Source organism: Piliocolobus tephrosceles, chromosome 3, assembly GCF_002776525.5.
Source record: "Piliocolobus tephrosceles isolate RC106 chromosome 3, ASM277652v3, whole genome shotgun sequence".
Classification (NCBI taxonomy): Eukaryota; Metazoa; Chordata; class Mammalia; order Primates; family Cercopithecidae; genus Piliocolobus; species Piliocolobus tephrosceles.
In genome coordinates this window covers 87,689,741-87,712,494 of record NC_045436.1, presented here as the reverse complement: position 1 = coordinate 87,712,494, position 22,754 = coordinate 87,689,741, and the positions used below count along the sequence as shown (strand labels likewise).

Here is a 22,754-nt window from a genome sequence, read left to right as displayed (position 1 = left end):
TCCTCCCAACACTAGACTGCTGATTTAGTGCTTAAACTTGACACTGTTCTTTCCACTTTCTCACTTTTGGTAGAGGCCCCTTCAGTCATTCTCTTTAAGTCAGGAGCATTCAAAAGGCACTATGCTGTACAGAGAATCAACAGATCCTTTGTAGCTGAAATATAGGCTAATCTTTTTCCTATAGAGTTTTGAAAAAAAACTTTTAAGACAAAGCTAATTACAGGGTTCTTACGTATAAAAGGGAAAGGAGTTACATGGTATCATGGAAATTACTTGTCATACCTAAAAGAATTAGTTCTCTCACATATTCACATATCTGTTCCTTTTTTTTTTTTTGATAACAAGAATTGATTACCACAATATAAGTAGCTTCAGAATCAAGGAGGTTCACCCTCCAATACCGTCATGAATACAAATATATAGCAAAGCTGGCTAAAGTCACCTTACTAACCTTCGTCTTCAAATTTAAGTTAGCATGTGTGCCTGGGTTACTCTAAGAGCCGAAAATCTAGAACAAAACACTCTGGGCTTGCATTCCATTATACATTCTCTGACAGTTATGGCTTTTCCTCTATTGTTTTATGTCTCCTCCACTTTCCCAGTCCTTTCTATGCGTTAAATATTCAGAGGAGGAAAAGTGGTTTTAAAAAAGCTGCCCCGCCACCGCCCCAATACTGGGGTTTCTGTTGTTCTTTCGTTTTTGCGCTTCTTGTCAGAGGACATGCCCGCTATAGAAACAAGAAAATAAGATGTAAGGGTGTGCTTAAATGTTACTCCTAATCTTAGTGGGAAAGTCCTGAGTTCTAGGTTTACTTAATGTTTATGGACAGGAGGATACAAAAATTGTTTAGAAAATTTTATTTTTTCTTCCTTTCATCCAATAATATTCATCCTAACCTTGGGGTTTCAGTATGCCTGATATTCATAAGAACTATTAAAAATCAAATAGATATGAATTACTTAACTTTAACCACTATAAAACGGGTATGAGTTTACTTAGCAAAGGTTTTCAACTTAAGCATATGTTACTCCTTTATCTCCTCCAAAATATTTTTCTTTTTGAAAGGCATATTTAAGGAAAAAAATCTTTCCATATTAAAAAATTTTTGAATTCCACCAGACAAAGTCCAGAACAGACTTAAGAAAAGAATACTTTCATTATCTAGAACTGGCTAACTGTAGACTGCAATTACTAGTGGCAAGAAATAAGGGGGTTGAATCACTCTCCAAAATATTTCAAAGTCCTTAACCATGTCTCTCAAGCAGGTGTTCCCACTCTGGGGTTCGTAGTTGATAGGTGGACCTCCTGAAGCCCTGTAAAATGTTTTGGCTAATGCACATAACCGGAAATAGAAAGCTTCAGTTCTTCAGATTCTCAAAATCGAGTCTAGGTCTTGGGAAATCAAATTGCCAGCAGATAACTGAGGATTTAACCTCTTGAATTTGTTGCTGACTACCTGCTTAATATAAATTTCAGTAACATAAAAGAAGAATGTTTGTTCCCATGCTGTAACTGAAGATTTCTAATAATTAAAGAGCAGTAGAGCCCCATCTATGACAGCGAGCCAGTTTACTGCACTTGTATAACCTGAGAGCTAAATTACCACTAATTGTCTCATCTTTTGAAAATGTATTTAAACTTCATTAGACACGTGAATGTCTGTTATGGCCAGGTGAAGGAGACCGACGTAGTCCCTGGCCTCACAAAGCTTGCAGTCTAGTTGGAGAAACAAACAAATCATTATCACACAGGGATATAAATGTTTAGATAATTGAAAGTTCAGGATGCTATAAGAACACATTGCCAAGACACCCAACCTAGTCTGGCATTTAAGCTATGAGAATTGGCAAAATATCCAGATGCAGATGACAGCAGGTACTCTCACAGGTTTCTAGTAGACATGCAATAAGAAAACCTTGGCCAGGCGTGGTGGCTCACGCCTGTAATCCCAGCACTTTGGGAGGCCAAGGCAGGTGGATCACCTGAGGTCAGGAGTTCAAACCAGCCTGGCCAACATGGCGAAACCCCATCTTTACTAAAAATACAAAAAGTAGCTGGGCACAGTGGTGGGGTGCCTGTAATCCCAGCTATTTGGGAGGCTGAGGCAGGAGAATTGCTTGAACCCAGAAGGCAGACATTGCAGTGAGCTGAAATTGTGCCACTGCACTCCAGCCTGGGCAACAGAGAGAGGATTGTGCCACTGCACTCCGGCCTAGGCAACAGAGAGAGGCTCTGCAAAAAAAAAAAAAAAAAAAAAAAAGACAACCTTCCTCTCAGAGAGGCAATTTAATGATATCTATTAAAATTACACATATACCTTATGACTTGCAATTCTACTTTACAAGTTTATATAGATATATTGCCTACATGCAAAATAACCTACATACAGTTACTTACTGTAGTATTGTTTAAGAGCAAACAGGTGGCCACAACCCAAATGTTGTCCATCAATAGATCGCTATTTTAACTGTGGAACATCCATAAATGGACTCTGTTATTCTGTAACTGCTTTAAAAAAGAATGAGGAAAGTGTCTTAGTACTCGCTTATTAAATCCTCCTCCATATATTGTAAGGAAAAAAAGCATACATTGCAGAGAAATATAGTATTCTATCTTTTATGTTATGAAGCGGGCAAATAGGAATATTCCTATTTGCTTCTTTATGCATAAAGAAATTCGAAGGCTGCATTCGACATTGACAGAGGCTGAGAGGATGGTGGAGGCAGAATTTGGGCAGACTCTGAATGCGAAATGTACGAAAATGGCATACTTAAAAAGTAATCCTTACATCAAGTGTGTGGGACATTGAAAAGGAAAAAAAAAAAAAAAACAGTAATCCTTTATTTTTCAAGCCCAAGTTATATCAACCTAGCACATTATTTTTTTTGGTTTATTATTTTAACACGCTTCTAAAATTCTACAGTGATTAAATTAGAACATAAGACTGCTTTATTTTCCAAATCAGGGTTCCACTCTCTCCTTTCCTGCTTGTGTCCATTTGCCATCCCGAAGGGGGTTTCCCCAGAATACCTGAGAGTGAGGCAAGTCCTCTGTGTCTCCCTGCTCTGGTTTGTTGACTGAGGATATTCAAGAGATTTTTTAAAGCTCATGAAAGAATTTTGTTTTGTTCACTGCCTCATTTGCAACACTGAAAAGAATGCCTGGCACACAGAAAGCGTTCAGTAAGTATTTGTTGAATAAATGAATTCTTTTCTTCACTCAGCTTCAATGAGACAGACACCACCAGACAAAGGGAAAGATATCAAAACGGTGTCAAATATTTAGAAATAGCTGCCATTTCTAGTACCAGCTCAAAATAGCCATTCTAACCTTAGCAACATTCCTAGAATTATTGTGAATTTCACAGAAGACAAATAATGTTATAGAATACTGTGCTCAATAATACTAACTACCCACAAATATTTATTTTAAATAATTTGGGATTACATGGCCCTGGTGTCTATCTTAGGGTAAAAATCTTTTTAGGCAAACACCACACTAAACAGCAATGATAAAAAGTAAAAAAAAAAACCAAAACAGCTATCATCAGGGTCAAATGAACCTTAGTCTTAAGGTGCCCAGAGATATAGCAAGAAAACAGAAAATCTTTTGTAAACCGAAAAATGCAACTATTTTTATTTTCAATAATAAAATTATACTTGAAATAAAATTCAAAGTACTCTAGACAGTGAATTGAGTTGTACTGCTTCAACCACAGCAAGCAAAACCTCTTCCTCCTCAGTGGGCATAGAATGGGTATAACTACTACAGCTCTTTAATTTTGGTTTAAATAACTATAAAAAACAGAATAACTTTGCTAGTAATTTCAGTACTGTTGCTAAAAGGTGCATGGCTGGCTGATATTTCTTTGAAGATTTTCTGTTTTCTTAAGGCGTGGTTGAGAGAGTTCATTGAGCGCTCTCTTTTGGCAGTAATGCAAACAGGTTAGGAAGTTTTGGGGTTACCTCTATTTCTCTGGCTGTCATTTAAAACGGCAATCCAAGACTGAGAAAACATCCATTCACCTGAAAGAGCTTGAAATTTAAGACTCTCCTGAGGATAAAATTAAAATTCTCAGAGTTAAGACATTTATGAAATGTCTTAACCAGAGAAGGGAAGATAGCAGCAAAGCTGCACGATAACTGATAGACAGCCAACCTTCAGCTGAAGCAAGTTAGACTCATGCTATAGCAGCAGGAAGCACCAAACCTACCAAACCTACTGTTTCCAGATGGTAGCACAGTAATTCCCACCTTGATGCTTGCAGCAGTCAACACTCCCAGTCTCTGGCAGATCCTTTCGGAGCAGAGTGTTATAGGGCCACAGGATGACAGCTCTAGGGGAAGAAAAAGTCAGAGATTAAATGAGAATGAGGCTTTGATGCTATGTTTTGCTAGTTTTCTGGGAGAGGAGGTGAAATGAAGAGCCCTCTGATGCTACCCTCCTAGAGCTCTCCAATACTGACCCTCCAGGAGAGCTGCCAGGAAAACACTGGCTCTGACAGGTACTGACATTTCAGGACAAGAAGAACAACTCAGCCGTTCATTCCACTAATATTTACCACCTGCCAGCCCCTATATAAAGTTGGAGTGGCACGGCAGGCAGCTTCCCTTCCCTCCTGATGTTCACGTTCTAACACAGGAACACACAGATAAACAAGACCAGTCAATGCCGCTCAAGAAAGTCAGAGTCAGGGCAAGACTGGTGTGGTTGATGTAGAGCAAGCAGTCAGGGAAGCCTTTCTGAGGGGATATTTAAGACTTAATAAGGGTTGAGGATGGGGCCGGGGCAGCTGCAAAAGAAGAGTAAGCCAGGCAGAGGGAGCAGCTCGCCCAAAGGCCCTGAGGCAGGAATGAGCCAGGAAGGTTTAAAAAGAACGGAAAGGCAAGCACGGCTAGAGTATTGTGAACTAGGCACAGAGAAGGGAAGAAGAGTGCGGAGGGCTTTATAGGACAGTAGAAGGACTATGTACATAAAGGGCAAACTAAGTGTCACAGAAACTTAGGTTGATGTGCTTTGCATAATCTGCCACCTACTAAATGGTAGAAGATTTGCTTTGAAATACATACAGTTGCTGCAATCAAATGGATTTTTAAGTAGCTGAAATTTGCCCTGTGGATGGAAGCAAAATATAGGCCACTGGCCAGAGGTCTGCAGTTCATAGAACCACAATATGAATATCCAAAGAATATAGCCTGAGACTACCCAACAGTGCATATATGTATATGATTTGGTAGTACATATATATATATCTTTTAACTACCTAACAAATGTCATTAAAATCTATGTTTAACAACTGCAGGATGTACACTCATCTGCAACCAGAAATTGATTTTTAGTTGAGATCCCATCTTAATCAAAAATACTCAACTCTTGGAAGAAACTCAAGAACAAATGTGTCACTCTTAGGTATATACTCAAGAAAAATGAAAACACCAGTCCAAGCAAAAACTGTACACAAATATTCATAACAGCATTATTCATAATGGTCCCAAAATGGAAACAACCCAAATGTCCATCAACTATTAAATGGATAAACAAAATGTGGCAAACCCATATAATATTACTGAGCAATGGAAAGGAATAAAGTAGTGATACACACTATAGCACGAATGAATCCTGACAACATTATTCTAAGTGAAAGAAGCCAGTCACAAAGACCACATGTTATATGATCCCATTTATATGAAATGTGCAGAATAGGCAAATCCATAAAGACAGATTTGTGGTTGCCAAGGGCTGGGGGACGAAGAGAAGGGAAAGTGAATGCTAATGGGTCTAGGGTTTCTTTTTGGAGTGCTGTAAATATTCTAGAATTAAATAGTGGGGTTGGTTGCACAACTCTGAATATACCAAAAACTACTGATTTGTACAATTTGAAAAGGCCAGTTTTATGGTATGTGAATTATAACTCAGTAAAACTGTTGTAAAAATAGAAGAACAAAAGAATATCTGAAATGCTGTGAACAGATGAAATAAACTTCAAGTGGCCCAAAATGCTATATTCCAGTAAGCATTACTAGACCCCATTAAAAGGGATAAGCAGTTTACACTTCAGATACTGTATACTACACTCCCTGTGGGACATGTTTATCCCTCTGGAAAGATCACCTGATCCTTGGAGGATGTTTGTCTTGTTTCACTTGGAACCTTTCTCCAGTTATTACCCTCTCTCGACTCCACCTACCATCCCCACTCACTCCACGCAAATGAAATTAAAGCAGATAGTTGCTTTTGTGCTCTAACTCAAGTCTGTGGACAATTACAATTGTTTAGAGCATAGTATTAACGATATTTCTAATATGGTCAGCTTACAGATTTTATTCAGTTACACAGCCAAACCTAGCACTTTTCATCTAGTCAAGCTGAAAATGTGTGCTCTTGTCAAAAAGGAGAATGGGCAAAAGGGTAGATACTGGAATGCAAAACAAATTCAAGCTTACTACTCTAAAATCCCTTTCTGTATACATCTTAACATGGTGTTACATTAAGACTACATTCATTTTAAATAGTATCTTATAAGTTCATGATTTATTTTAAAGTATATGTAGAATATATAATTTCACAAAGGAATAAAGTAAATTATATAACAACAGCAAAATACTACTCTGAGACGATTAATGTAGAATCAGAGAGGCAGGTAAACACAGAGAGAGGTTCTTGATCACAAGGTGCAGTGGAAGAGGGAACACTTTCTCCCGGGACTGAATATTGTTCTACCTGCTCCCGGTAGCGAATCACTGCAGAGGCAGCAAAGCTTGATGTTTATGAACAAGGATTCTGAAGGCCGACTCCACACTTAGCATGACTGCACGATTAAGTATTGTGGCTCCAGGCATGACACTTAATTTCTCTGAGACTTAGTTCCCTCATCTATAAATAGTACTAACTTAACAAGGTCCTTAAAAGGATCAAAGGTTATATAAAAACAAATAATAGATCTAAAGGGAGAGACAGATTGCAATACAATAATAGTAGAGGACTTCACCCCACTTTTGGCAATGGACAGATCACCCACATAGAAAATCAGTAAAAAACCATTGGAATTAAACTATACTCTAGACCAAATAGACCTATAACAGACATTTACACAACATTTCATCCAACAGCCACAAAACAAGTCTCTACAAATTCAAAAAAGTCACTATGAAATCAAAACATCTTTTCTGAATCCAATGGAATAAAACTAAAAATCAATAACAAGAACAACTTCGGAAACTGTGCAAATGTATGGAAATTAAACAACATGCTCCTGAACAATCAATGAAGAAATTAAGAAGGAAATTTAAACATTTCTCGAAATAAATGAAAACGGAAACACAACATACCAGAACCTATCAGATATAGCAAAAGTAGTACTGAGGAAATTTTTAGCACCATATGCCCACATCGAAAACACAGAAAGACTCCAAATAAATAACCTAATGGTGTACCTCAAGGAACCAAAAAAGAGCACATCCAAAACTAGTAGAAGGAAATAATAAAGATCAAAGCAGAAATAAATGGAGAAAAAAAGACTTGAAGGAGTTAATACTAATAAAGAGATCAGAAAGAGCACCTGGTATACAATAAGCATTAGATGTATTTGTTAAATGATTTAAATAGAGTATACTAGTTAAGTCTTGCAAAATGACTAAAACTGTGCTGCATATTTGGCTCCCAACTCCTTTGTAGCTACAGGGTAAGAAATTTTCCAAACTCAGAAAGAGAAAATGCATGTATCTCCATATGTGTTAGGAGGAAGGCAAGTGGGAACCATATTTTGTTCCTCAGGAGAAAAAAGAAAGCATTTGACACTTAGCTTTAATATGACCTGTAAACAAGAGGCAATGAGCAATACTGCAGACCAGGGAAGACCACCATATGATGTCACTTGATAGTTTTTCACTGCGTTTCTCAATAAATCCCAAGGCATAACTCTCTAGAATTTCTGTAGTAGGAAGACAAGGCAATGTGATACAAATATACAACTCTGATGGTCGGCTCACAACTGCACCAGAAATCTCCAATCCATCTTTTACTTCCATTTCCCTCTGCCATGCTTCTGATAACCAGAGCTGAGGAGGAGACAGTTCCAGATCTCTGAAACAAATTCTCCAACATTAGGAGATGGCCAAAATATAGCCACATAAAAACACTAAGTAACCTGATGCATTGAAAAGCAACTCCCCCCAGAAGCACGTTTTTAAGTTTAATGGACTTCAGAGTCATTGTCTGGCTAAAGAACAGCTATAATCATCTCAGGGAATTAAAGAACTTGGAAGAATATTCCTATTAGTCATAGTCATTTCAGGCTCCAACTAACAGTTAAACACAGAACTTTCATGAATTACAAAAGCTATTATGCTTAAGCCATGTTTTACTGTAAATTGGACAGTAGATAACTTTTCTTTAAATGATTAGTTATACAGTGCAAACCTTAGCTAGAAAACAACCTGTGTTCCTTCAGATAGTCCCATATTGTACATGGAAGACATGATAAAGTTGAATTTCCACAGCTATTACACAGTCCTGTGACTAAGCTGATGTCCCAGTGATTTATCAGCCTTTTTCACTCCATCTGGCAAAGTATGTTGTTCTTAAGGCTAATTATTTAATAATGTTTTCTTCAGATAAAAATGGTACTAATCTTATAGTGGTCAATCAACTATAGCAATGTATTTTCATTTGCATACCTAGGGAGTATTGCTAAAGAGAGTAGAAAATAGATTAATTCCCTTGCGGTTCATGTACACTAAATGTAGCATTCTGTAAGGAAGGACAGCAGGAGATGGCATTTATAACTAACTCCTGTGCGTTCTTGGAGAAGCCTTTTTTGACCCTCCCAGACTGCATTCGGTTTCCTTTCCCTTGCTCCACGTTACTCTCTGCTTTTTCTCTGACATAACAGCTTGCTAACTGTAACTTTGGTCAATTATTTGTAGAGATTTACTTGTCTCTTTCCAGTCAGACTGCAAGCTCTGTGAGGGAAGGGATCACATGTGTCAGATTCTCTGCTGTCTTTCTGGCACAGAATTGAGGGTTATAAATATTTGTTCACTGACTAACTCCCACTTTATAAGATAAGCTGTGTTCCTAAAGGATCACATGGCAGTTCCTCTCAAGATAAGGAAGTCACTGAAGTAATCTTATAAGGGGAGTAAGGAGAGGGTGTAAGCCCCACTAATACCATTTAATATTATGAAACAGTGACCCACAAGTTTGAACTCTGAAAATTACAGAAGCAGAGTCCATGGATATGGCTATGGCAGATGTGACTGAGGGGGAGGGAGAAAAGGAGTGGGGAGGAATGACCCACTAATTTAGATGGGTGCTTTCAGAGTGAAAGTTTATTATAAGAGCTCAAGTAGTGTTTTCTAATTATAGACTGTTAAATTTAAAATACATTGAAAGGCCACTCTGTACTTCTCTCTGCCCAATGCAGACTGAATTAAAATATCCAAGAAACAGGACTTTTTTTTAAGCCCAGAAACACTGACACACCCATTAAAAAGTTCTGTCTTATAAGGACTGCTTTCTACAGTTTCTGTTAGGTCTTCCATGGCTCAGACAATTGGCAATCTTGTTCTTTCTTTCATGACACAAAGTTGTTATATCCAAACAATTAACTTCCTAAGGTTAAAGTCATGAGCAATGACAAGGTCATATGGTATCATAACGGTGAAAATTAAATAATTTTAAACAAATGCCTTCAAACCTTCTGCAATAAAAGAAAATAAACTCTTACACTTTAACATTTAAAGTGAGAAAGTGTTTAACCTTACTAGTGAGCAAAGAAACTCAAAGAAGTGAGACAGCATTTTTCTACATATTAAATCGGCTCTTTAAAATACCAACATAAAATTATTAAGCTGTTCTCCAGGGCTATTGTAATATTTCTTATATTCTATAAACCTCCTAAGAATGTGAACAAAGATTTAGCTCTGAGCATATTAACCATGACATTGCCGACAACAGTAAAAAAAAAAAAAAAAAAAAAAAAAAATTGAGAAACAAGTGTCCAATAATAAGGGACTGTTAAAAACAACATGGTGGGTAGATACAATGGAAGAATGAAATGCTCCTATCACAGTTAGTGGGGAATGACAAGAGGTTCATTATATATTCATGGGTACAAAACAATGATATGTGAATGATCCTATTTCTCCTGTTTTTACAAGTTGCATGTGTAAACATAAATGTGACAAGAAGGACAATGCAAAATGCTAACAGATAATAGATTTCTAGATGACTTAAATTTTTCTTTTGCTTATCCAGGCATAACATGTCCTAAAATAAACATGAGTTGCTATTATAATTAGAAAGTTAAAGAGAAAAGATGGCACGAAAACTCCCAAAACACATTTCCAAATAGCTACCATAGTCACATTCTCTTTTAAAAAATTATTATGACTTGGGAGGCTGAGGCGGGTGGATCACAAGGTCACAAGATCAAGAACATCCTGGCTAACACGGTGAAACCCCGTCTACTAAAAATACGAAAAAAAATTAGCTGGGTGTGGTGGCAGGCACCTATAATCCTAGCTCCTCGGGAGGCTGAGGCAGGAGAATGGCATGAACTTGGGAGGTGGAGCTTGCAGCAAGCCGAGATAGCGCCACTGCACTCCAGCCTGGGCGACAAAGTGAGACTCCATCTCAAAAAAAAAAAAAAAAAAATTATTATGACAAGCACATTGTTTCATATCATTATGCTCTGGGGATAAAAATGGTACACCTCATTTTTCATTTTGGTCAGTCTGTGTGTGGGGCAAGCAAATAAAGACATTCAGTCTGGAATCTTAAAAGTTTTCCTTTTAGCAAGATGCCATTTGTGGTGATGTACCACCAAGTAGCAAAGAGGTCAGCCTCTCCAGTTAAATATAGCCTAATTACATAGTTGATAAAAATAAAGGAAAATGTACATATTTACTATGATTACTACTCATGCTCAAAGAAAATCCTGTCTTTGAAATAGAAATGAAACCAAAAGTAAAAACAAAACAAGAAACTTAATTCATAAATGTGAGTTAAGATAGAAGCAAATTTGGGAGGGGGTTATTATAGAGAAGCTGCCCTCGGCTCAGGGAGACAGGACATTTGCTGGGAGGCAGAAAAACTCACCAGGATATACAGAAGTGTTATTATCAAAACTGTAAGGATCCTGTAGAATATACATCTGAGTAGGTTAACAGAATGAGCAGAATGGCTATACCTGAGTACTTTAGCCAGAGCTAAGTTTGTGTTAACTATCCAAGTTAGGCAGTGCCCTTCAGCTTTCTAGCCATCCAAGTCTCTCACTGACTGGATGGTAGTTACTTAGATTACCTGATTGGCAATCCATGTCCTCTAGTTTTTATTTTCCTCTATCCTAATCTTTTGTTGCCCTTGTTCTTAAGATTTCCAAGAGGTTGCTTACTCTAGCCTCCCCCGTAGTTAGCAGTTTGCTTCTCTTGTGAGAAACCTGTTTGAAAGATGAATGATCTGCACTTGTCATAACTCTTACGAAGACTTCCACCAGGTGTACCATGAGCATGGCATGCACCACAGACTTCCACACCATGCAGGCTTCCAACATTCCTTCCAAGCAATCAAAAAGCAAGTTGCATATTAGCATATTTATATAAACCCCTATTTCACAAAGCAAAGTTTTTTCAAGTCTTCTTTTAAGTCTTGGAGGGAGGATAACATGTAGAGAGAACAAAATGGGAGCTAAGAAATTAAATATTCAGGAGTTATTTGGTGATGTCCATATAAAAGGGAGTATTAAAGTACTGGAATCACTGGAGCGAGAGAAGAAGAAAGTGAAATGGGGGGTATACTTGTAGAAGGTTTTGCAACTGAATCTTGAGCAACATAAAGGAAAATAAAGCAAAGACCCCAGAAGCTGGGAACATGAATGCATTTGGATGAGCATCAAGGTGGAAATCAGAGGACCTGCCAGTGGAACCTCAGAAGCCACCCAAGCTCTCTCTAATGGGCTGTCACAAAATGGGATGGTGATGCTGACTGTGTAAATAGGGCAGCCACAGGCTTTTACCTCAGACTTCTAAGTCACGCAAGGTCAGAGGCTACACCTCAGGTACTATAGGAAGGGAAAGCGAAAGGAGTGAATGTTGCTAATGTCGTTTTCAGTGATCACACCACTCTTCCTGGGCTAGATACCCTGGATGCCCCTTGATCTCAGAATATGGCATCTTCAATAGAAGGATGAGGTTTAGCACACAGAAAGGGAACCTCTGAGGTTTTCCCTTACCTCCCTAAAGAGTCTAAAGCTTGCTATATGAAAAAGTAAAGACTAATTCTTATCTTTTCAAAAAGGCTTAGAGATAGTAAACAATACCAGTTTTCCATCACATTTCTAAACAAACAAAAAAGTATAAGGGAAAGGTAACCACATTGTATTAGTCTGTTCTTGCACTACTATAAAGAAATACCCGAGACTTGATGGTTTATAAAGAAAAGAGGTTGAATGGCAGTTCTGTAGGCTTTATAGGAAGCATTATGCTGGCATCTGCCTGGCTTCTCAGGAAGCCTCAGGAAACTTACAATCATGGCAGAAGGTAAATGAAAAGCAAGCACATCACATAGCAGGAGACAGTGAGGGGGGAGATGCCATATACTTTTAAATGACCAGATTTTCTGAGAACTCACTATTGTGAGAACAGTACAAAGAAGATGGCACTAAATCATTCATGAGAAATCCACCACCACGACCCAATCACCTCCCTGCAGGCCCCACATCCAACACTGGGGATTATAATTCAACATGATATTTGGGTAGGGACACATATCCAAACTATATCACACATGTGTTCTTTCCAGTGGGGATACACACACTCATTTTCCACTTTGTTTTTCATGGTACTTTGGCTAAATTGTAATATGTAATAACAATGGAATAATGTAGTTCATGAGCTACTTTCTAATTGAGAGCAGAGGGAAATATGATGAAAACAAGAAGCCAAGGAGCTTTCTGGGGAAAAGACCATGGGCAAAAACTATTTATTACAATTAGGAGATCTGGTTTTAATCTGGACTCTGACATTGTGATCTTTAAAAAGTCAATTGTAATCTTTAAAAAGTCACTTTAATTCTGTGGACCACAGTGAACTCAACCACAATTTGCAGTTCATCTGTACCCTTAAGACTCAGAAATCTCCTAGTACATAGTAAGTATTATCAAGTGTTTGTTGAAGGAGAAAAATAAAGACACTGATTTAATAGTCTCTCAAATCTGTTCTAACTTTCTAGTGCCGGACTGTCCAATATAACAGCTACAAGGTACATGGGGCTACTTAAGTTTGAATTTAAATCATTAACATTTAAAATTCAGTTCCTCAGTCACACTAGCTACCTTTCAAGTACTCAATAGCCACATGTGGCTTATGGTTACTGTACTGGACAGTGCAAAATTATGGAACATTTCATCATTGCAGTCAGTTTTGCTGGACAGGAGTGCTCTCAGACATAACTGAGGAGAAAGGCAACACACTGTACCCTCCTGTAGACATGGCTCTCTATTCTACGAAACTTCATGAAAGGTTTACAGAGGGAACACGAGGGACTCAAGCAGAAATTAAGCATTCCCTTAGAGAACCAGTCTGTTTCTCAGCATGTTAAAGTACTGCTTCTCAGGATAGTCTTTTCAACAAATTGTGCTAAACAACTGGACTTCCACATGTGCAAAAATGAATCTAGATACTAATTTATAAGATAACATAGGAGAAAACCTAAGTGACTTTAGGTTTGGCAATAGGTTGTTAGATGTAACACCAAAAGCATGAAAGAAAGAAAAAATTGATAAGTTGGACTCCATTAAAATTAAAAACTTCTACTCTAAGAAAGACACTGTTAAGAAAAAGACAAGTCATAGACCAGGAGAAAGTATTTGCAAAACACACATCTGATAAAAGACATATTCAAAACGTAAACAGAGCTCCCAAAACTCAACAAGAAAGATAACCTAATTAAAAGGTGGGCAAAATATCTGAACAGATGCCTCACCAAAGAAGACATATAGATGACAAAAAATTATATGAAAAGATGCTCGATATCATATGTGATTAGGGATTTGCAATTTAAAACAACAATGACCTACAACCATACACAACAGCTAAAATCCATACTAACACCACCAAATGCTGATGAGGATGTGGAGCAACAGGAACTCTCATTCATTGCTAGTGGGAATGCAAAATAATCCACCCATGTGGTAGATGGTAAGGCAGTTTCTCATAAGACTAAACAGAGTCTTATCATGTGACAAGGAAATAGTACTCCTTGGTATTTACTCAAATTAATTGAAAACTTCTGTCCCCACAGAAACCTGCACACAAATGTTTAAGCAACTTTATTCATAACTGGCAAAAACTGGAGACAACCAAGAGGTCCTTCAATAGGTGAATGAGTAAAAAAACTATGGTACGTCATACAATGCAGTATTATTCAGTGCTAAAAAGATATGAGCTATTTCAAACTACAAAGACATGAAGAAACATTAACTGTAAATTGCTAAATGAAAGAAGCCAATCTGAAAAGGCTGTATGCTGTATGATTCCAACTACATGAAATTGTAGAAAATGTAAAACTAGGGAGACGGTAAAGAAACCAGTGGTTGCCAGAGGTTGAGGGTTGGGGAGGAGTAAATAGAGCACAGATTTTTAGGGCAGTGAGACTACTCTGTATAGTAGTACAATGAGAGCTACATGTCATTATACATTTTTCAAAACCCATAGAATGTACGATATAAAAAGTGAACTCTAAACTATGGACTTTGGTTAATAATAATGTATCATATTGGCTCATTAATTGTACAAAGTGTACTACACTAATGTGGGAAACTGAGGGGTAGGGGTATAGCTTATGGGAACTCTGTACTTTCTGCTTATTGTTTCTGTAAATCTGAAACTGCTTTTTAAGAAACACCTATTAATTTACCAAAAAAAAAGTCCTTCTCAGAATTAGCTATAAACTATAAACTCTAGTAATATCTAAGACAACAATAATCTGTTTTCAAAGAGTAAAACAAGAAATACTCCAATTACATGATTTAAGATGCAAAGTAACACCCAAACATTAGTGAAAAACAGCTTTCCCCACCCCTAGTTAGGTCCTTTAAGAATAATGACAATTTGCTCAAATACAATCACTGATCTAAATCTGCCTTATAATTCCAAAGCACTTAAGCCTTCTAAAAGTAGAGAGCATTCTAAATGCAGCTTAATGTTGATGAAACGACATTTGTGGTCAGGGCAGCGTTCCATTTTGTGGCATAACATTTAGATCTGTAACTCCATCACTGCCTCCTATAGCTTTCCTATTCAACATACATATTCATGAAGGTGAAGCTTTATATAACAAATGACAGGACATGCCTTATCCCTCATTCAGTGTGCAACACAAGCACATGTAGGGAAGCATAGCACAAATCCTTAATGTGCATCTGCAAAATTGTACCCTGATGAAACAATGCCTAAGAGATGCTTTACTTCCAAAATGACATCTTTCGGACATCCCTTAAGAACATGCTTGTAGCCCAAGATTCACTTTAATAGTGCCCCTAATTAAAGAGTTCAGTAGCTGTTTGTCTCAAGGAACCATACTACAAGCCAGATTTCTCTTTTTTTTTTTTTGAGACGGAGTCTCGCTCTGTCGCCCAGGCTGGAGTGCAGTGGCGCGATCTTGGCTCACTACAAGCTCCGCCTCCCGGGTTCATGCCATTCTCCTGCCTCAGCCTCCCTAGTAGCTGGGACTACAGGCGCCCGCCACCTCGCCTGGCTAGTTTTTTGTATTTTTAGTAGAGACGGGGTTTCACCATGTAGACCAGGATGGTCTCGATCTCCTAACCTCGTGATCCACCTGTCTCAGCCTCCCAAAGTGCTGGGATTACAGGCTTGAGCCACCGCGCCCGGCCCAGATTTCTCTTTTGTAAAAACCTTTTCTCGAGGAAAGACAGCTATCCTATACTTTCTTTGGCTTGTGAGTCCCATTAGGTTCACAACAGTGAAGCACCCTTGGGGACCAGTTGATTGCGTTGAGAATGTTGGGGTACAAACCACACACAACAGAGGAAGGTGCAGAGCACACCTCACGATGCTCTTCTCAGTAACCCTATTTTCAAGAAATGGCCACACGCTCCTCTTCCTCCCTTTCAGATCACAGGCTCCTTTACTACTCCTGCAACATATCATGATCACTCTCTCTCTTCTTGAGTGTTTCCTGCTTCCAATTCCAAATCCAGACTGTTCTCAGAGCCTCGGAGAAGGAAAGTTCTGCTAACCCAGGCCTCAGATGCTTCTTGCAGGATGCTACATCATCATCTTCCTCATCCTGTGGCCCAAAAGACTCCATCTCTAAGGAGTTCTATAACTGGCTGCTCCCTGGCCTGGGGCATTCAGCCCAGCCTCTTGTCTCATTTTTCCTGATTAGTTCCCCTTCCTGGCTCAGCAAAACTGCTCTTGCATGTAGGGGCTCTGGCCTGCCCGTGATTTGAGGGGACAGGGAAGACGACTTCCAAGCCTCTTTCTAGGAGAGCTACAATCATCTGCCACAGCTTGTATTAACTCTCTCCCCAGTTTAAGAGAGAACGAATGATCCAGTCTCCATTAGGAACTAAGGCAGATCAAAGGCTACACCAATTAGCACCTGAAAGACAATTCACCTGTATTTGACTGTACCTAGTTAAATCCTATTTACACATGAGCTCTTTGAAGAGATGGGCTGTCATTTTATTGGTTCATTTTAGAATCTAAAATTCAGTCGTAATGAGAGTAGACACTTTTTTTTTTTTTTTGAGGCAGGATCTCATTCTGTCGCTCAGGCCGGAGAGCAGTGGTGCAATCACAGCTCACTGTAGCCTCGACCTTCTGAGCTCAGGTGGTCCTCCCACCTCAGACTCTCCAGTAGAGTAGCTGGGACCACAGGTGTGTGCCTCCATGCCTGACTAATTTTATCTTTATTTTTTGTACAGATGAGCTTTCCTTACATTGCCCAGGCTGGTCTCGAATTCCTGGGCTCACGTGATCCTTCAGCCTCAGCCTCCCAAAGTGCTGGCATTTTGTGAGCCACCATGTCCATCCAACACTTTTTTTTTTTTAACACCCCTAGCCACTTTAGTTACATGCCCACCCAACCTGGCCAAATGCGAGATGATTTTAAAAAGCGAATTTTTTTTCTTTGGAGGTAAGAGTCTCAGTCACCCAGGCTGGAGTGGCCCAATCTCAGCTCACTGCAACTTCTGCCTCCCAGGTTCAAGTGATTCTCCTGCCTCAGCCTCCCAAGTACCTGGGACTATAGGTGCCCACCTCCATGCCCATCTAACTTTTTTTGTATTTTTAGTAGAGACTGGGTTTCACCATGTTAGCCAGGCTGGTCTCGAACTCCTGACCTCACAATCTGCCTGTCTCAGCCTCCCAAAGTGCTAGGATTACAGGCATGAACCACCACGCCCAGCAAAAAGAGGTATTTTAATCACCTCTTGAATCTACTCTTGAAACACCTCTTGAAACTGCAGGTAGTAGTCTACTACCTGCAGACTACTCTTGTACTGTCTGCAGAATAGTGAGTCAATTAAAGCCTTTAAATAAATTAAATTACAGTTAACATGAAGCATATCTACAAATGACAGAAAACTGACTGCAGAAATAACAGCCAGGTCCCCCAAAATAATTTTCTGCCATTTTCAAAATTCCGTGTAAGTTTTATACTGTGAGTTTAAATAAAAACATCTCAATTTCAAACAACCTTTTGGTGTTTTCTGTGAATTACATCTAGAATCCAATGGGCTCTGCCTTGCTCCTCACTTGAGGGACAGGGAAGATGACATCCAAGCCTTCTTGGAACCTGGTTGGTCACACTGAATGCCCTTTATAACATAGCATTCTGTAGCACAATAAATTTACTCTTCAGTCCTAACCCAAAGGATGTGAGATCTTTGAGCCTTTTCAGGTGAAAGTACCCAGAGAATGGAGGTTGATCTGCGCAGTCCAAGACTCAGAGCTCCTTCTCCAATCTCTGTTGCCATGACACTCAGCTTATTTGGCTTCTCTTTGTTGACAAGCACATCCATGGCAATTCACAGCTGACACCACACATCTTCCACTACTTCTGCTTCCAAATTCCATATTAAGAAACTATTAGGAACATTTGTGCTTTATAAACATTTAATAATTTGTTAAATTAGGGATAAGTTTAAAGTCTCAATCCACATTCTCTTTAGATCAATTCTCATATAAATGAGTAAAAATGTTTTTGAGGGCAAATGATTCAAATTAAGCATTTTGTCAATATTTAAGTTGAAGGGATCAAAGGAGTCTCAGAATACCAGAATAACTAATTACTTGAATAAAAAAGTAAAGAGGAAGTTTTCATCAAAAAAAAAAAAAAAAAAAAAGTAAGTCTATACCCAACCCTAAGACTGTTTCACAAACAACATTTTGATAGAAGGTTCAAGCACACCATTTAAAAACAAACTGAAGGCCTTGTTTTCTTTAGTGATAATGGCAAAGTCGGGGCTCAACTGCTTGCACAAATGGGGAAAAAAGGACAGAAATGAAATGTAGCAACTAATACCATGTATTGTCTTTCTTTTGCCTTTCCTACTAAACCATTTAGAAAGAACTTTTATATATCACATCCTTTCTGGATGTAGTTTCATAATTTTCCTGCCCCTACTAAAGGGAATTTGCTTGTTAAGAAGGAAAACAAAACAAAAAGATTAAAAGGGGGAAAAATCAGCTTGGATTACACCACAGGATTTAAAGAGTCGAAAAAAAATTAAGATCTATCTGGCACTAGTGGCTGATGAAATAAAAGGATGTAATACCTTTAAAATGTTGAAGTCTGTTCGATAGAATGAGCCAACCTCAAAAATTCTTTGAGGCACACATGGGAATTACAAGACAGGTCACTAAGTCGTGTACACCTTACTCTAGTTTCCATGACTGTCTACCAGACAACTAGAACTAGTTTGATCTAAACATCTCACTCACACACATCTTGATATAGTTTAGATGTTTGTCCCCTCCAAATCTCATGTTGAAATGTAATCCCCAGTGTTGGAGGTAGAACCTGGTGGATCCCTCATGAATTGGTTCAGCACCATCCCCTTGGTAATAAACAAGTTCTCACTCTGAGTTCACATGAAATCTGGTTCTTTAAAAGTGTGTGGCACCTCCCCTGTCTCTCTCTTGCTCTTGCTCTAGCCATGTGAGACACCTGCACCCCTTTACCTTCTGCCATGATTGTAAGCTTCCCGAGGCCCTCACCAGTAGCAGATGTTGGCATTACACTTCTTGTACTGTCTGCAGAATAGTGAGTCAATTAAAGCCTTTAAATAAATTAAATAAATTTATTTATAGCAATGCAAGAACAGCCTACTACACACCTTAATACACAGACAGATACAGAGAAGAAGATACAGACTACAGCTTTCTTACCTAATTTCAAGTATATTCCCTACTTTCTTCACAACCTAATATGTTTTACATGATTACCCTTAATAAGCCATCTAAGAACTTTCAAACTCTACTTCCAACATCTGTATTCTGCCTCTCCCAACCTCATGGAATATTTTTAAAAAAATTTTTTAAAGGTCAGGTGTAGTGGCTCATGCCTGTAAGTTCCAGCATTTTGAGAGGCCAAGGCAGGAGGATGGCTTGAGCCCAGGAGTTCAAGACCAGCCTGGGTGACAATGCAAGACTATCTCTACAAAAAGACTGAAAAGCTTAGCTGGACATGGTGGCATGTACAGTAGTCTCAGTTACTTGGGAGGCTGAGGTGGGAGGATCATTTGAGCTGCAGTGAGCTGTAACTGCATCATGGTACTCCAGCCTAGGCAACATAGTGAGACCTTGTCTCTTAAAAAAAAAAAAAAGCCATAAGTATATATACCTACTATGTACCCACAAAAAAATAAATTTTTTTTAAAAAAGTACTATAGTAGGTAGCATCTATTATTACAGCTTTCCCAACTAGTGTTGGTCTCTACCTCAAGGAACTTAAAGTCCAACTGAACATCCAAGAACAATTTCTGACTGCCTCAAAATGAGCCCTACTAATAGATGATGCATTCTCAACAAGGGCAAAGATTGGTGCTTGAAAGGTATGTTTAAAAAAAAAAAAAAAAAAGGTTTGTAGTCTTCCAAAGGCATTAAAATTTCACAAAGGAAAAAGAGTGGCTAGAAAAAACTTGTCTAAAAACGTGCCTTCAGGGGTCAATAATGAAAAAAAGATGGGGAAACTCTGCAGGAGGAACCCAGAAGGGCCTCATGTTTGCTAATAGTTGGTTCGATTACCCTGAACAATTACTTAATGAGTCTGACCTTGATACATCACCAACTTCACAGTTTTAGTTTAGGTTAACAACTACACATAGCCAGCACCTTCTCAACTTTAATATTCCTTCCTCAAAGGGGCCTTTTACTAATCACTCTCTAAAGTGGGTCTCTCTTCTTATTTTCCCAACATGGGTCCTCTTCCATAACTTGTAATTACATACCGATTTCCTTGTTTTAATTAGATATCTCCCACAATAGGTGGTAGGCTCCATGAGGGTAGGGACCACGTCTGTTTTGCTTACAACAGTACACTCAGCCTGGCACAAAATAGGTGCTTGCTTGGCTGTCACCAAGCTCTTCCTTTCACCAACCCTGATTCTGCTGACATGTTGAAGAGTGAAACAGGACTCTTTTCTAGAGATTAATCCTGAAAGGTGGCCTCCAATACTAGTAGTTCACTAACTCTTACTTACCTTTACAATCACTTCAAGATCCTGTTGACCCTAGAACATAACCTGCCCAAAAATTTCTCCAGAATCTTTCATTAAATTATAAAAATTTTAGTATCATTTTCAGAGTTTTTACAATAATATACTTGATATTAAGAGGAAGGTGTTAGGGAAAGAATGTGAATACTTTTTAAATACAAGATTGCATATCAACATGGAACTTTTATACCCCTCACTGTGTCCAAGTTTTAAAATATCCTTCCTTTCCTATTCACTCCAGTGGCTGTTAGTCTACCCTTGGGTATATCAATAACTGAGCTGCTAATAGAGAGATGAGACTATGAACAGTCTAGGAGAAGAAATCTACTGTGAACATGAGGTGAAAATGTATATGGAGGAGGGAATCAAACTTGAGATACGATCTTTTCAAATCACAACAGCTAATATTTGTACAACACTAACCACCCAAAAACAGCCCTCACCCAGTTAGGAGGAGCCAAGTCAGGCACTATTACAGTGCAGTGAATCTTAGTGAAAACATAATATGAGGAAATCAGAGCTCTATCAAGAAAAGCTCTTTTGACTCGCTTACAACAATAACAAGAAAATATATATCTTTCTGCAGTTTCAAGACATTGGGGCAAGATTCTATAAGTTTAGTTGAAAAAAGTGAAAAATTACATATGTATGTGCATATGTGTATAAAAGTTATGTGGATTAAAACAAGATACATGAAATACTTCATTCCTTCAGTTTTCTATTAAATGTAGTCTTTAATTAGGGTGACCATATAATTTAACATCCAAACCTGGCCAGTTTTGAGAGTGAAAGACAGCCTTACTAATGAATAAGTATACTAGGACAATAGGTACACACCATGACTAGTGTGAACCAGGACACAGAATCACCTTAATTATTACAGAATAAAGGCCATGGGAAGCTGCAAGAGTTCATGAAATAGAAATCAGATGATGGAATAATATTCAAAAATGTGTCTCCCTCTAGTAAAATTTTAAAAAGTTTTTAAAAAATAAATTTTAAAAGATCACTTCAAGAAAATATTCTGTCTCTATGGGGAATTTATGGTCAAGGGACTTAAAGAATGAACAGCAAAGTATTAAAATAGGGTATTAATCTCAAATAAGATCAGAATCTTAAGTTAATATTTTCTTTAATTAGGAAATCCAATCCCTTCTAAAAGCACAAGCAAATCCTATATAGCCATTCATATACCACAGTCTCTAGTAACATTATTTTTGTTACTAGGAAACATCTGCACAAAAACAAGATTTATAACCTCCTCTCACTTCTACCCCTCCACCTAAAGGAATAATCCTCCATTACCAATACACTTAACATCTCCACAGCAACTACTATAATTGGGGTGTTGCAACAGGAGGATAATGAAGTGGAAAACAAACTGATAGAAGTAGGAGAGAAGAAAAAAAACAAAACAAAACAAAACCACTTCCACACAGCCCTGGTAGCAAAATAACTACTGGGCGGGGGGGAAGTTGCTAAAAAGAACCTTTCTGAAGTTGCCACAGTCAACTGCTACCAGACAAATAGAACCCAACCTTTCTAGGTCTCTAAGATACTTAAATGTGCAATGGAGCAAATGAAGGTTTCAAAAATGGTAAGTTGTATGAAGTAAATTCAGAGATGTCTTCACCCAAAGAACTCACGAGGTGGGGGAAAGATGGGGTTTCTGAAATGGGTAAGAAGAGGATTTCCACAGGTTTTCATATATGACTCCCAAGAAAGTACAGGGTACAAATGAAATGTCCAAGAAAGGAATGGAGCTAAGCAAGCCTTCAGAATCAATCACTGGCAATTGGCTTGGTGGTGGTGGAGGAAGAGTCAGAGAGGAGAGGGAGTGATGTAATTCTGGGCAAAGATATCCTCAGCCCAGGCAAGGCAGTGGCTACAGAAGGCAGGTGGTGCAGGAAGAGGTTAGCAGATTGATTGGAAAACAGAAAACCTGGGTTCTTCATTTGCTTCTGCCTAAGAGAACACAGTAGCAGATGATGTAAGCAAAAATACAGCATT

At 38.4% G+C, this 22,754-nt stretch overlaps 1 protein-coding gene across 2 annotated transcripts in view; it reads right to left on the bottom strand.

Moving 5' to 3' along the window:
- SGMS2 (sphingomyelin synthase 2) overlaps positions 1–22,754 on the bottom strand; it is a 91,306-nt gene that overhangs the window by 54,052 nt on the left and 14,500 nt on the right. The window contains exons 2-3 of one of the 2 annotated variants that reach the window (XM_023220160.3): positions 4,255–4,337; positions 2,399–2,506 (exon numbers count right to left, since the gene is read on the bottom strand). The gene's annotated coding sequence lies outside the window, so the exon portion shown is untranslated. The remainder of the gene's footprint in view (positions 1–2,398; positions 2,507–4,254; positions 4,338–22,754) is intronic. The other variant, XM_026455020.1, reaches the window with a different exon arrangement.